We start from the raw sequence: 14,436 nt of genomic DNA, 5'->3' as shown, positions 1-14,436 counted from the left end.
TATTCTCCTCTGTGAGAGGGGCAAAAATGGGTGAGCCCTGGGCTATGACCCCTCCCCCTTCTTGCTGGCCAGAGTAGACATACAAAGTAGCCTAGGCACAAAAGAGAGATTAAGAAGCTGTACCTTTGGAAAATGTTAAGTATATTTCAACCTCCCAACCCAAAACCAAACCAAACAAAACACAAGAAATGAAAAATGTTATTTCCCCCCCTAGATTTTCACTGAAAAACTGAAAACTAAGAACTTTTTGATTTTTGAAAACTGATTTTTTTTTGTTTTTTCATCCAAACCCCAGAAACTTCAAAAACCATGCAAAAAAAAAATCTACAATTTTTTTCATTTTTTTAAAACAGTGATTTTTTTGCCAAAAGAAAAACTGTAAATGGAAAAAAAATATGACCACCTCCATAAAATGCCTCCTGGGTTACTCCTGCATGGTGAAATTTATGTACAATCCAATGCTCAGGGCTGTGCCTTTAGTCATGATCTTGTGCTAATGTAGACAGAATGAAGGGCCTGAGTCTCCTTTAATGTCAAACAACTTAAATCAAAATGAGGAGCCACTGCATTCACATTATATGGAATTACGCCAGCATGAGAACAGAATCCGATGCTAGCACAAATACATTTTGTTTAAAAGTTAAATACAATTTGCTTTGCTGTCACTTTCTCCATTTCTGTTAGCCTCCTATGACAAACAAATAAGTAGAGAACAGTTTGTTATGCTACAGCAAATTCCCATGCACACTCCTGGCTAGGGTGACCAGATGTCTCAATTTTATAGGGATAGTCCCGATATTTGGGGCTTTTTCTTATGTAGGCTCCTATTATCCCTCACCCCTGTCCCGATTTTTCACACTTGTTGTCTGGTTACCCTACTCCTGGCATTCACCTCTCTCCTGCAGAACAGGAGGAGTTTATAGGCTCTCAGACTGTAATTATCACTGTTCAAGGAAGAAGCCTGTTTCTTGAAAAGAAGTTAAGTGACAATGTCAAGCCATTAATAATCTTTCCCATGTATAAATTAGTCATATACTTATCAGACAGATCATAATTTAAGATGCAAGTTTTGCTTTCAAATGACAGTCTTTAACATTAAGCCTCTCAAGAAGCTATTATCTAAAAGACTAATCATAACAAAAAAAAATTCCATCTTGCAAGCCACTACTCTATACCTGAAGGCCCATGAATCTAGTGACTAATCAGCCACCAACTTTATACTGTATTTCACCCCATGCTGCAGAATTATGTTTGAGAAACTCAGCTTTCATTTAAATAACATGTTATTATCCCTTTTGATTGTGCAACATCCTTAAAACTGTAAACCAAGCGTACAGAATGGAGTGATGACTGCCCGAGGCTATGTCTACACTAGCACTTTTGTCAGTATAACTTATGTCGCTCAGGGGTGTGAAAAATACCCCTCTGAGCAACATAATTTACACCCACAGAAGTGCCGGTGTGGACAGCGCTATGTCAGCTATGTATGCTCTCCTGCCAACATACCTACTGCTGCTTGTTGGGGGTGGTTTAATTATGTCAATGGGAGAGCTCTCTCCTGTCGGCATAGAGCGGATACTCAGGAAATCTTACAGCAGCGTAGCTGCTTCTATACAGCGGCGTCGCTGTAAGGTCTCTAATGTAGACATGGTCTGAACCTGCAGAGAGCTAAAACAATCACAGTGAGATAGGTGAACTGCCCCACCTCATTTAGGGCCCCATGATTCTGTAGCTGTAGAAACTGGTATTTGTCCAAGATGACACAGAATACAATATTTTACCATGGAATTTTTTTATTTTGCTGCAGCCAGGCGACTGACATTTTGTTTTCTGGCTCCCTGACCTGGCAGAACCTGCCTGAGGCTACCTCTTCCTCTTCAGCTTTCCTCATAAGAGGGAATTAATTGGCACACAGGAGTTTTTTTGGTAGATGCCTGAACAACACTGAGAAGCCAACAGCAAGGGCTGGGCCACCTGGTAAGTATAGCAAAAAAAAAAAAAATTACTCCAAAATTACTGTTGAAAATAATTATTGATTAATTTTATGTCAATGAGGATTTCCAGCTATAAGCCACAATTGTGTGTGATTTGTGGGAAGGGGATAAGGGCATTTCCTGCTAACATCCTCACCGAATCCTGCCACAAAATGTAAAGGTTGTGCCATAGAGTACAAGGGCCTTGTCTATACCTTTCTTCTTCAAGCTTTGGGGCACAGAGGGCTGTGAAAAAGTTCTAAGCAGTTAGCACAGATTCGCGTCTGTTGCTTATCTCAGACCAGTTTTGCATCAGTGTAACTGCACTGAGTTCAAATCAAGATTTAGACCAGCGTTAGATCAAAATCAGGCCTGAAGAGTCAAAAATGGTGAAATGTTATACTCTTTTTTGGTGTTTGAATTGCACTCAGTTTAGTAATTTGCACATATTTTAATACCTTTTATATTCCTGGTATTTTTCAGGTTCCCCAGTTGTAACGTGTGAAAAATAAACATGATCTAAGATTATATTTACTAAAGAAGATTTCCCTGTGGATGGTAATACAGTATGCGGTGGGGAAATTATTTTGATTTACTTAGGTTTGCTGACATATGGTGAAATAGTCACATTAATATCACTCTTTCACTCAGGTTTCAGAGTAGCAGCCGTGTTAGTCTGTACCCGCAAAAGGAACAGGAGTACTTGTGGCACCTTAGAGACTAACAAATTTATTAGAGCATAAGCTTTCGTGGACTACAGCCCACTTCTTTGGATCCACTCTTTCACTCAGTCATTTTCAGACCAGTGGAGGATGAAGGACTGTTTAGCACTTGTCCATCAATTTCCATCCTCATTCTTCTGAAGGTCTTGGAGCCAAAAGCTCACTAGAAGTAGCCAAATCAGGCTAGTGAGAGCATAGACAAGACCATCCTCTGAACCATGTGTCTGGCATGATTGTACCTATTATTTATGAAGGTTTGTTCATTTTGGTCACATATATGGCAGTGACAATGAAGCAAATGTCTCTATCTTTCAGATGAGCTGCTAAAATTGTATCTAGTGTTATAGCAGGAAATAACCTCACAAGATGAATCACATCCTGTCTTTCAGAGGATAAGTAGTTCATCTGAGTCTAAGCAAAACAATTAGAAATTAAGGTCCATTTGCTATGCAACTAGATGATATCACAAATATTCAGTTGTTTCTGTACTGTTGATAGTCATTTTATGGTGACCTGGTTCATGTTGCAAATCTTGTTGGTTATCTTATTACTTGGAACAAAAATCTTAAGCAAGCTGAAAAATAACTAGTTGCTTCTGCTACTCTTAAAGGGGAACCAGATAATGTGAATAACCAGAATAACACATTTTCCAGGTTAATTATAAGGCAAGATTTCATCAAACCAGAGAATATACACGAACTTAGAATTTTCTGTGAATCCCTCATGTATCTGATTTCAAGGAATAAATTAAGTTGAGGCTCTCCAGGATGATTCTAGTCAGCATACTGCTAAACTTGTTGCCAAGCAACAAATCTCTAACTCTAGTTTATAATTACATAGTACTGTAAAAAATGCTGCTTGAAAATTGTCCCCCAAAACAAAAAGGAACTGATGAGTCACTGTCAGCTGCTGGCAAATAACACAAGAGACAATCTAGCAGAAAGTGAGTTATTCTCAGTCACTGAACTGCTTCCTACAATGCATGTCCTCGCAGTTAAAAAGCCAGCTCCAGAAATTAGAGTCACAAAAGGATGTGTGGTTTATGAAATCCCAGGTATAGAAGAAATTCAAGATGAAAGTGTTGGAATGTACAGTTATTCAGATCACAGAGAGCTCTGGAGTGAACTGACCAGCTCTCAGGTGGATCACCCACCAGGGGACCCAGAACTGGATGATCAAGATGACCAAGGCCAAGTGTGCATGTGTGCTTGCACCTGGAAGTGTTCTATTTGATGGCATCATTTAGGTTTCCCCACATCTTTGGTTCCAGCATCTTGGTTTTTTAAAAAAAATCAGAATAGGAGCTGGTTGTGAGAGGCTCTGTTGTGACTTTTCATGATGAAGTTGGCTGAAGTGAAGGTAGCCTGAACTATCTGTGAAAGAGATCTGTCACATGAAAGCCTGTTCTCTGCTTTTCCATATAATGAAGCTTGTTTCCTTCCAGGACTGCCTTTTTCATACTCGATTTATTTGAAGTTAACAGGGTCACTCAGAAGAAAAAAAACTGGCTATGAGAAGGGCCTAATGTTTTCTCCTGTTAATCACAGAAGATTGGATGGAATAGAACTGGAGTTTATCTTTTGCTGGGCAATCCCGTGTCAATGCATTTGCTGTTTGTTTATGTTTTCTGTTGCATGTGTGACCCTGCCCTTGTTGCAGTGGAACTAGGATTGTTCTTGGGATAAATGCTTTATTAAAAAAGCTTGGCTGGAGTTGGACTGCTCAAATCAGCTACTTTGCCTGATGAAGAAACCCCTGCATTGAAAGCTGTTTTACTGCTGCCAGGTAGGCAAATGAATTGAATTAATTTCTACTAATACTGAATAAGTCCAAAGGATTTATTAGGCATATCTACTCAGTAATGCAAGTTGAGTTATACTTAAATAGGTTGCTTTCTGTACTTAACTGTCATTGTAAATCATAAGACTTTTAAAATGATTGAAATGTGTCGTTTCATTGATAATTTGTACACTAACAGATGGAAATTTAATGATGCTGTGGGATATTTGGTATGTCATGACACTTATAAATGACTACTCAACTGATCTTTGTACTGAAACTCAGTTTTCTTTTAAGTGATATGAAATAAATACATTAACAGCTAGTTATTGAATTGTTAAAAACGGTTACGTTACAGTCCTTATTTTAATTTTAGAATCTCATTGAAGTTTATTCCTGAAAACATGTTATATCGTTAATATTATAGAAGCCAGTCTTGCACTTCTTATTGATAAAAAAACTTCCATTGATTAAAAACTGCTGGAGTTGACACTTAACTTGCACAGTTTCGTTCCATTAAATCTACTCAGTGTATGCAGAGAAGTGGGTTTGTGATAAATGTTATACTGCTAATTATTGTTTGTACAGTACACTGATCATGTAAAATACTCTGGAAATGCTCATTATTAATCATGATATTATGTGTAACTCCTCCATCTGAACGAAGGACACCACACTGCTTTAGGGTCTGATTCTGATTACAGTTGTGTGAATAACTGAATTTTAGGTTTGTTTGCTAAAATAAAATAAAAAATAGTTTCAGGTCAACCTAAAATGAACATTTTTCAAATATTTCTGCAAATAATTAAAAAAAAATTGTTTTGGGTCAGTTTTGTTTAACCTAAAAAAGTTTCATTTAGTTTTAGACTTTTTTACATCTTTAATTTTTTTTAATGAAATTGAAGAAAAATTTGAATTGAAACATTTTGAATCAAAAACATCAAAATGTTTTATTTCAAAACTGTCAAAATGAAATATTTATTTTTTTTTCAGAATTTTTTGTGTTTGTTTTCAACTGGAACAATTTGGTGAATTTGTCATGAGCTTGGCAATGTTTCGGTTGACCCAAATCTGATTTTTTTTTCAGGAAAAAAAACTGTCCAAAATATTTTGCCCAGTTGTAATTTTCATCTCATTTACACCAGTACTTAGAAAATCAGTAGTAGCCCCACTAAAGTCAATGGAATTATACCACTTGATAGCTGATGTAAGTAAGATCAGAATCAAGAACTTAGGCTGTTGGGTAGTGAAAGCAGATATTGCTGGGAGTTTATACTATATTATTAAAATGCCAGTGTGTAAAGATTGGAGTAAGATTTTCAAATCTAAAAGTTTCACTAGATTCTTGCCATGACTTGGGAAACATATTATATCCCAGTTTTGTTTTCAATAATACTTATGGGCCTCCACTGTTAAGAGGGGATTTGAAGCAAAGACCTAATCCCTCCCAGGTATAAATCACTATATATTTTACAAAGAATTATGATTAGTAATTGCAGCTCTTTTTCTTTAAGGGCTGCTTTTATTTCTTCTGAAAGTTTGAATTATTTTCCTATTAAGAAGAAAGCCAAAAAGCAAATATGATCCTTTTATTAAAATTCCTGATATACTAGCAGAACCTCAAGCTTTGCTTACTTTTTTTTTTGCATTTAAAATTATTCCTCTAGTTATCTGCTGATGTATCTAAGAGAAGAAGATATGATGGAAGTAGTGGAGGACAGGAAGTTAACTATGGCCCTGATTCCCCTCTCAGGTCTAAAACTGGCATAAGTACACGGGTGTAAAATTGTTGAAAGTGAGAAGAGAATCAGTATCAGAATGATGATCTTTTACTGTGTGGTCCTGATCTGCGCTGGGATCTGAGCTGAGTTATACCTGATGATGAAAAAGCCAGATTACAATTCTGGATGCATGATGGATAATATTATTGATCAAGAGAAACCCTCTCGGCCTGTGTTGTCTGTGCCTCTGTTAGACTTCTATCTAGATTTTGTAAACTATAAAGTGTTTGATTAGGATGTTTGCCATTACTTGCATTTATTCCTTTCTAATGGAAAAGCTTTTAAAAGATCTGATGATTTTACAAGTGTTGCTCACTAAAGCAACTATTCAAGCAGTCATGTTTAGAAATACTAACATAAATTGGATATAAAAACACAAGAAACAATATTTACATGGGGCAGTCAATGTTTATAACCCATAATCACAGGCTCTCTCCGTCCCTTTTATAAACATTAACCAAACTGATAAGTCAGTTATATTAATAATTTATTCCAAAAAAGTTGGGAAAAATCACTGAATAGATTACTTAATATAGGGTTCAATAATTTATTATGGAATTAATATGGGATTAATCTTCGGCATAAGAATGGAAATTATACGTACAGCAAACATTTTTTAAGCAAGGTTTTCATGTTCCTGCTTTTATTGTTAGGAAATGGGAGCAATCTGGTAAAAAAAAAATCTTTTAAAAATATTTCAGAATTAATTTGTGATTAATAAAATGGGGTAAAAAATTTTAAGAAAAATATATCGCGACTTCTTTTTCTGTCTGGTTTTCTTCTTGCTCACATCCTGCTAATGCAGCTGGAATCAGTTCTGGGAAATACTGTTTCTTTGGAAATTTAATAAATACCATAATTGTTATTAAGTTAATGAATGAACGGTTTGGGATTTATATTGCACTACTGGATTTATTCCTTTTTTATTCCTTCCCAACAATAGCACACTCATATAACTGTACATTTTTCAAATGTGATTGTTTCAGCAGGAAATATTTATTTCCAGCACACTGATTTTGAAACGTACTCATTTCCAGTTTAATAATTATTTCCTTCTAGGCACATTGATTGTTTTTATCAAAAAATCAATGACAATTCTGTTCCCATTGTTGAAGCTGAATGTACAGGTTTGATCATGCATCCACACAACCCACTCTTAAATACAGGTTTCTGTTTCATTGTGGAGATTGACATTAATGAGATCAATGTATCTTAGTCCTATTTTTCTCTTTAGAATTATGTGTTTTCTATAAAACTTTAATGTTAATACCAAAATGCTTATTTAAATATCTCCTCCCTCTTTCCTATACATGCTGAACATTAGTTTCTTCAGTACAACTGAATCCTTGATAGATTGGACATTTGAAATAAAAATATCCTTTACGGATTTGTAAGTTGCTGAAAGAGGCTTTGAGCCAAAACATTCATATCTTCCTCCTCCCACTTTTGAATTATCTACTTTTTGGACACTTTTGCACTTAAAAAAAGAATGGATCAATTCCTGCTCTTATTCATACCAAGGTACATCACTTAACTCAATGGCATTACTGCTGATTAACCCTGGTGTGACTGAGAGTAGAATTTGGCTTATTAAATGATTTAATGCATCCTATTGATAAATCTATCTGGGTTCATTGTCCCAAAGACCAAAGAAAAAAGCCACTGATTGTTTAGAGATGTATTGTTGTTTATGTGAGAGTTCACAGCGTTACCACAATAATATTTGTCTTTTGAGTGTTCTATACGTTTCTGTTTACTGAAGTATTTAAAATAGCTTTCATTTCATAGACTTTGTTAATATTCATTAATGAAAATGAAATTATTAAATGGATATAATATTAAATTGATTTTGGATGTGGGTTTGTTATTTTTAATGATTTTTCTTCAGTCACACCAGAGCTAAATGAACACGGTAGTGAGCGCTGCTAACTCATAGAGTTTGATAGTACTTTACAAAAGATTATAACATGAAGCCACGAGCTGAACAATCTTAGTTCAAAAATTGGGCTGATAAAATTGGACTTTTGCATATGATTTCAAGCACCTTCCCCAAAGGGCACAATGGGTAAATACAAAGCATCAAAGTATTTAAATAAGAATAGGTAATACGTGATTTTTTACACTTGAACAGAAGATCTCGAAACACACAAGGGAAAATAAAAGACCTGTGATACAGCTGTGGCTGGCCCAGGTCAGCTGAGTCAGGCTCACACTGGGAGCTGTACAATTGCAGTGTAGACATTTGGGTTTGGGCTGGAGCCTGGGTTTTGGGGCCCTCCCCCTTCACCCTGGACTTACACTGCAGTGTAGACATACCCATAGTTGATATGTTTCACAAACAAAAATCCACACATATTTCAGTATTTTCTTCAAAAAATTTCAAATTTTTCAATGAAAACACACACCTTTTCCAAAACATATGTGTGTTTGGATTTTTGTTCTCTCCCCACTCTCTCTCCTCATTTTTCCTTTTTTGACCCCTCCCTCAGAACATTTCAAAAGAAAAAAACTTTCTGGGAAAATGTTCATTTTAGAAAAGAGGTCATTTTTCATCAAAAAAGTGTTAAATAGAAAATTTCAACCAACAGCAATAGTAACCTCCATTTTAGTTCCATTCACGTTATCCTTTGACCTCTCTAATATTCATTCTTAATCCTCAGGGCCCATACAAGGATCAAGTAAAATAATGTCACCAAATCAATCATAAAACAGACATTTAGCACGAAAGATAAGTTTGAGATGATTGGGTGTATCTACTGGTATAATACCGTATATCCTGCTTATATTCTAAAGTATTCCTTCTATGCCTCTGTGCTACTGTACATAACCCAACCATCAACTGTGGAGTATACCTAGATGTCCATTTGCACATTTAGTAACATCTAAATAAAGCAGATGTGAAAACTTGTCCTCACTCCCCTTTGGAAACTTCATTTGAGGCAAAGATTAAAAGAGCACAATTGGCAGGTTCTGTTGGTACCTTTTCCTGGTTTCCACATCTGTTTTTTCTTACCCTTAATATGTCAGTTTGTCTCTCTCTCATTCTCCCCCTCACTCCTGGAAAGCCATTTGGTTTTTCCCATTCTCCCCCGATGTTGGGCTTCTTGAATTTCTTCCCATGGGGATCTACATTCCCACGCTATGTGGTGCGTCTCTTCTTACTTCTCTCCCAGCCCTTCTGCCACTTCGAACTGCATCCCACAGCTCATCATCACCTCTGCTCTTCCACAGCCCTTCTGCACTCACAGAACCCCAGCACTCCTGCATCCTCAGAGCCCTTCAGACTACCCCAGCCATCCCAGTAACCTCACAGCCATTGAGCTATTTGGGACCGCGGAACGGTACCTAAAGCCGAGCTCACCTTCACCCAGCAAGCCCAGCTGAAGAGGTTCAACCATCTCAAAGCCTATAACCTGCAGAAAGGAATAAGGAGCCTCAGGGAGCTGCTGGAGTCCATGCCCTCCCCCTGCGGTCTTCTGCCACAATGACGTCCAGGAAGGGAACATCCTGCTGCTGGTGGGGTGCCAGTCGCTCTCACCCCTGACAAGCTGATGCTGACTGACTTTGAGTACAGCAGCTACAACTGCAGGGGCTTCAACACTGGCAATCACTTCTGTGAGTGGGTTTATGACTACACCCAGGACACATGGCCCTTGTACAAGACCTCCATGGAGACCCTACCCTCCTTGCCAGCAGTAGCTGCACTTCATTCGGCACTACCTCTGGGAGGACTTGGGGAGGCCCAAGGACATTATGCATGAGGAGCAGGCCTGCATTGAGGAGGAGATTCTCACTGAGATCAGCCGGTTCGCTCTGGCCTCTCACTTCTTTGGGGGCCTCTAGTCCTATCCTGCAAGCAAAGATCTCCACTACTGAGTTTGGGTACCTGGTCTATGCGCAGAGCCACTTCGAGGCCTACTTCTAGCAGAGGGCGTGGTGCACGTGACCAGGCTGGCCCACAGCATCCCCCAGCCCAGCTCTGCCTGCTCCACTCTCAGACTCTGCCTCCTGCAGGGTGGCCCTGACCTCAGGTTGCTGCAGACACGTGAGGCCTGGCAGTCACTTCCTGGCCAAGGGATCCATTTGCCCTGTACTACCAAGGGACAGCAGCTGGTAAGGACCACAAGGGAACAATGTGCATACCCCATATGTATGTATATATATCCCTCCTCCAGCCTCTGGTACCTGGGAGGACCTGTCCTTTCCATCTGCAGTGGAGGAGTCAGCTGTGACAGAGACTGATGATGGCAGCAATCAGCTCCACCTGCTGGCAGGGACTGGAAGATGCAGGATTATTCAATGGAGTGAGGAGAGCCTGGGGAGGCTGAAGGAAAGATTTGGAGAGGCATCACCACCTAGTGGCTTCCCAAGGCATTGGGTCTGGTCTCATAGGAATGGTTTATTTCTACTGTGTTATAAACAAACTTGCATTCAATAAATTTGCTGTTTATATGACAATTTTAGAGGGTGGCATATGAATAGATGGAGGTCAGAGACCTCTCAGCTGTGGTTCAAACCACATCCCCAGCGAGGGTCTCTTTTAGTCCAGATATAAAAGATGTAGCTGTCCTAAATGCATATTTCAGAGGCTATTAGGGGGACAAAGTGTGTGAAGTAATATCTTTTATTGGGCCAACTTCTGTTTGTGAAAGAGACAAGCTTTCGAGCTGCACAGAGCTCTTCTTCGGGTCTGCGTATTTCAAAGGATTGCAGGATCCAGTGGAACTACATTTGAGAGCTCTTATACCCTGATTATTCTGCTTTGGTTCATATGACTTGCAGCTCTGAGCTCAGGACAAGGCTATTAGTGCTTGAATCTACATAGAAACCTGGAGTTGCCATACTGAATTAGACCTGTGGTCAATCTATTCAGTATCCGGTCTCTGACAATCCCTAGTAATAATCTGCTCCCTATGCACATCTCATCATAAATAGTTAGCTTGTCTTAAACCTCAAATGAGAGGTTTCATATCCCTTCCAAAACTTTTTTTTGTTCACAATAGTTAATGCTAATCTAGATAGTCTTGTTATCCATATCAATATCCAGTCCCCTTTATATCTTGATAAGTGTTTGGCCTCAATGACATCATGTGACATTGATTTTAATTATGTGTTATGTGAAAAGGTATTTTCTTTTATCAGTTTTGAATTTGCCAACTTTCAGTTTCATTGAATATCCCCTTGTGTTATGAGACAGGAAGAAAGTTCCTGATGTATTTCCTCTAAACCATTCATTATTTTATATACTTTTATCACACCCCTCTTCTTCATCTCCTTTCTGAAGTAAACATTCCCAATCATTTCAGTCTCTCTCTCACTATTATTGATTTTCCAGTGGAAATAGGTTCCATCAGAGAATTCTACACTAGCTTTACGCAGCTCACACACTAAGTCAGGGGTGGCCAACCTGTGGCTCTGTAGCCACATGCGGCTCTTCAGAAGTTACTCTGCGGCTCCTTGTATAGGCACCGACTCTGGGCTGGAGCTACAGGCGTCAACTGGTTAAAACACTGGAACAAATTGCCTAGGGAGGTTGTGGAATCTCCGTCTCTGGAGATATTTAAGAGTAGGTTAGATAAATGTCTATTAGGGATGGTCTAGACAGTATTTGGTCCTGCCATGCGGGCAGGGGACTGGACTCGATGACCTCTCGAGGTCCCTTCCAGTCCTAGAATCTATGAATCTATGAATCTATGAAACTTTCCTATGTGCCGGGGGTGCTGACTGCTCAACCCCTGGCTCTGCCACAGGTCCTACCCCTACGCCACCCCTTCCACTCCCTCCCCTGAGCCTACCATGCCCTTGCTCCTCCCCCCCAGCCTCCTGCACACCACAAACAGCTAATAGGGAGGGAGGGGGAGGCACTGATCGGCGGGACTGCTGGAGGGCGGAAGGTGCTGGGAAGCGGGAGTGTGGGGGGAACTACTGGGGGGCTGCGGTGGCTCTTTGGCAATGTACATTGGTAAATTCTGGCTCCTTCTCAGACTCAGGTTGACCACCCCTGCCCTAAGGCCGTGGCTACACTCGAAACTCCAAAGCGCTGCTGCGGGAGCGCTTTGAAGTGTGAGTGTGGTCGCACGCCAGCGCTGGGAGAGAGCTCTCCCAGCACTGCAGGTACTCCACCTCCACAAGGGGATTAGCTTACAGTGCTGGGAGCGCGGCTCCCAGCACTGGGGCACTGTTTACACTGGCGCTTTATAGTGCTGTAACTTGCTGCACTCAGGGGGGTGTTTTTTCACACCCCTAAGCGAGAAAGTTGCAACGCTGTAAAGCGCCAGTGTAGCCATAGCCTTAGTCTTCTCTTTCTAAAGAGACACTTCCAGTTCCCTTATATTTGGATAGGCTATATAACAGGCTACCTGCTTCAGTGATTGAACAGAAGTCACTTATTATTCCCCAGCAGGATCAACACCTGATATCAGGGTGGGATATTTCACACAACACTGACAACCTTTTTATCGGAACTCGGCAGGGAGGCTATGGAGGGGGATGGGGGCAAGGGAAGAGACGTTTGGAGAGATGTGTTCATGTACATGAACATCCCCTGTGTGGAGTGGATCTTTACTCCGTGTCAGTCCCTGCAGTCAGAATACTGGAAAAAGGAGGAAGTCGGGCATGGAGAAGGTTCCAGGGTGGGGTCAGATGATCTGTTGCTGCTGCATAGACCCTGCTATATTCTACACTATAAAAGACCTCACAAAGTCCTATGCAGGCCTCTCCAGCCATGGGGTTGGAGTGCCCATTGCGCAGTGGCTCTGTGAGAGGGTGTCCGTTTGTGTCTCTGACTATATTTGTTTAAAATTACCATTTTTTCAGTGGGCCAACTGTCAAATTATCATTTAAGACATTATACAATATCTTATTCCATGTGGAGAAGATAACAATAGGATGGTGATGAAGAGCCACAGGCTGAATATCATTTCCAGGGAGTGTCCCAGTCCAAATCCCCAGCTCTTCACCTTAGAACTAGGTGTTTGTGTTCAGTCCATTATAAAGTAACAAGGCCAGCAGAGGGGTTTTCATCAAAATTAAAACAAATTTGACAAGCCCTGTAAAGTATGTTATTGCATCACTAGGCTATATTTGATTTTTGCTTCCAGGAATAGAAGATGTAAAATGTGACAACAATTACCAATATTTTATTCCTATTTGTAAGCTATCTATATGCTGAAATTTCACCTGAAGATTTTTCTTCACATGTTCACAGTTACTTACTATGCTGGTCTTTGTTATGTCTGGTTGAGAAATTACTAAAACCCCCTTTAGTAAAGCCACCTACATGTGTTGATGTGTAGGTTAAACACTGACTATATTTAGCAGAAATAAGTATCTGGATCCCCTGCTCCCAGCCACATCTGCTCATAAATAACAGATCAGTATTCACCCATGAAAGCTTATGCTCCAATACATCTGTTAGTCTATAAGGTGCCACAGGACTCTTTGTCGCTTTTTACAGATCCAGATTAACACGGCTACCCCTCCAATACCAGATCAGAGTGGTTATGCTAATGAAGTGATATTTCAGTGATTTTACCGGCAATTTAAGTGGATCATAATATACATAGAAATGAACTTTGTTATTTATCTGGAAAGAATAAAACTGTTCATGAAGTGTTAATGATTTGCTTTCTCTTGCTAGGCTTGCTAAAATTTCTTCTGCATCTGCTTTTCATTATACCATTAAGAATTACAAAGTTATTGCACTGATTTCTACTCACAGCATGGCTCATTGTGATATAATGATTACAGAGCTGGACGTGTAACTCTTGTCTGTGTATTTTTATTATATTTGTTAATGGCATTCATTGTGTGATATTATTCAAATTTTTGAATTTAAAATGGTATAAAAAAAAACCTTTTTAGGCCCTGATTCACCACTGTGTTACTCCCGTTTTTTTGCCAGTATAGCCATGGAATTACACCAGCATAAAATGGGAGTAACATAGTTGTGACTCAAGCCCTTAATGGACAGCTGTGAAAGGACAGGGTAAATAAGAAACCAAGTAGCAACATACCAGGAAGTCAGTAGAAATTAGGGCTCCTGAAACAGACTTTTGAAGAGAATGGCTTAGATTGTAAAGTAATCTGACTTTAAATTTCCACTATCTGCTTAACTGGCAGTCATGCAACCTTGGGCTGTGGTCTTGTAAGATCAAACACAAGCTCAGCAAGGTCATGGAT

The 14,436-nt window shown here is 39.5% G+C and overlaps 1 protein-coding gene and 1 pseudogene across 1 annotated transcript in view; both read left to right on the top strand.

The window, feature by feature from the left end:
• Window positions 1-3,711: 3,711 nt before the first annotated feature.
• The window catches only part of LOC128839623 (cytochrome P450 1A5-like), a 44,680-nt gene continuing 33,955 nt past the window's right edge, over window positions 3,712-14,436 (top strand). The window contains exon 1 of the mRNA XM_054032768.1: window positions 3,712-4,480. The gene's annotated coding sequence lies outside the window, so the exon portion shown is untranslated. The remainder of the gene's footprint in view (window positions 4,481-14,436) is intronic.
• On the top strand, window positions 9,397-10,201 carry LOC128839326 (choline/ethanolamine kinase-like; annotated as a pseudogene).

Source organism: Malaclemys terrapin, chromosome 6 (genome assembly GCF_027887155.1).
Source record: "Malaclemys terrapin pileata isolate rMalTer1 chromosome 6, rMalTer1.hap1, whole genome shotgun sequence".
NCBI classification, from domain to species: domain Eukaryota; kingdom Metazoa; phylum Chordata; order Testudines; family Emydidae; genus Malaclemys; species Malaclemys terrapin.
This window is presented reverse-complemented; position numbering and strand designations above follow the sequence as displayed.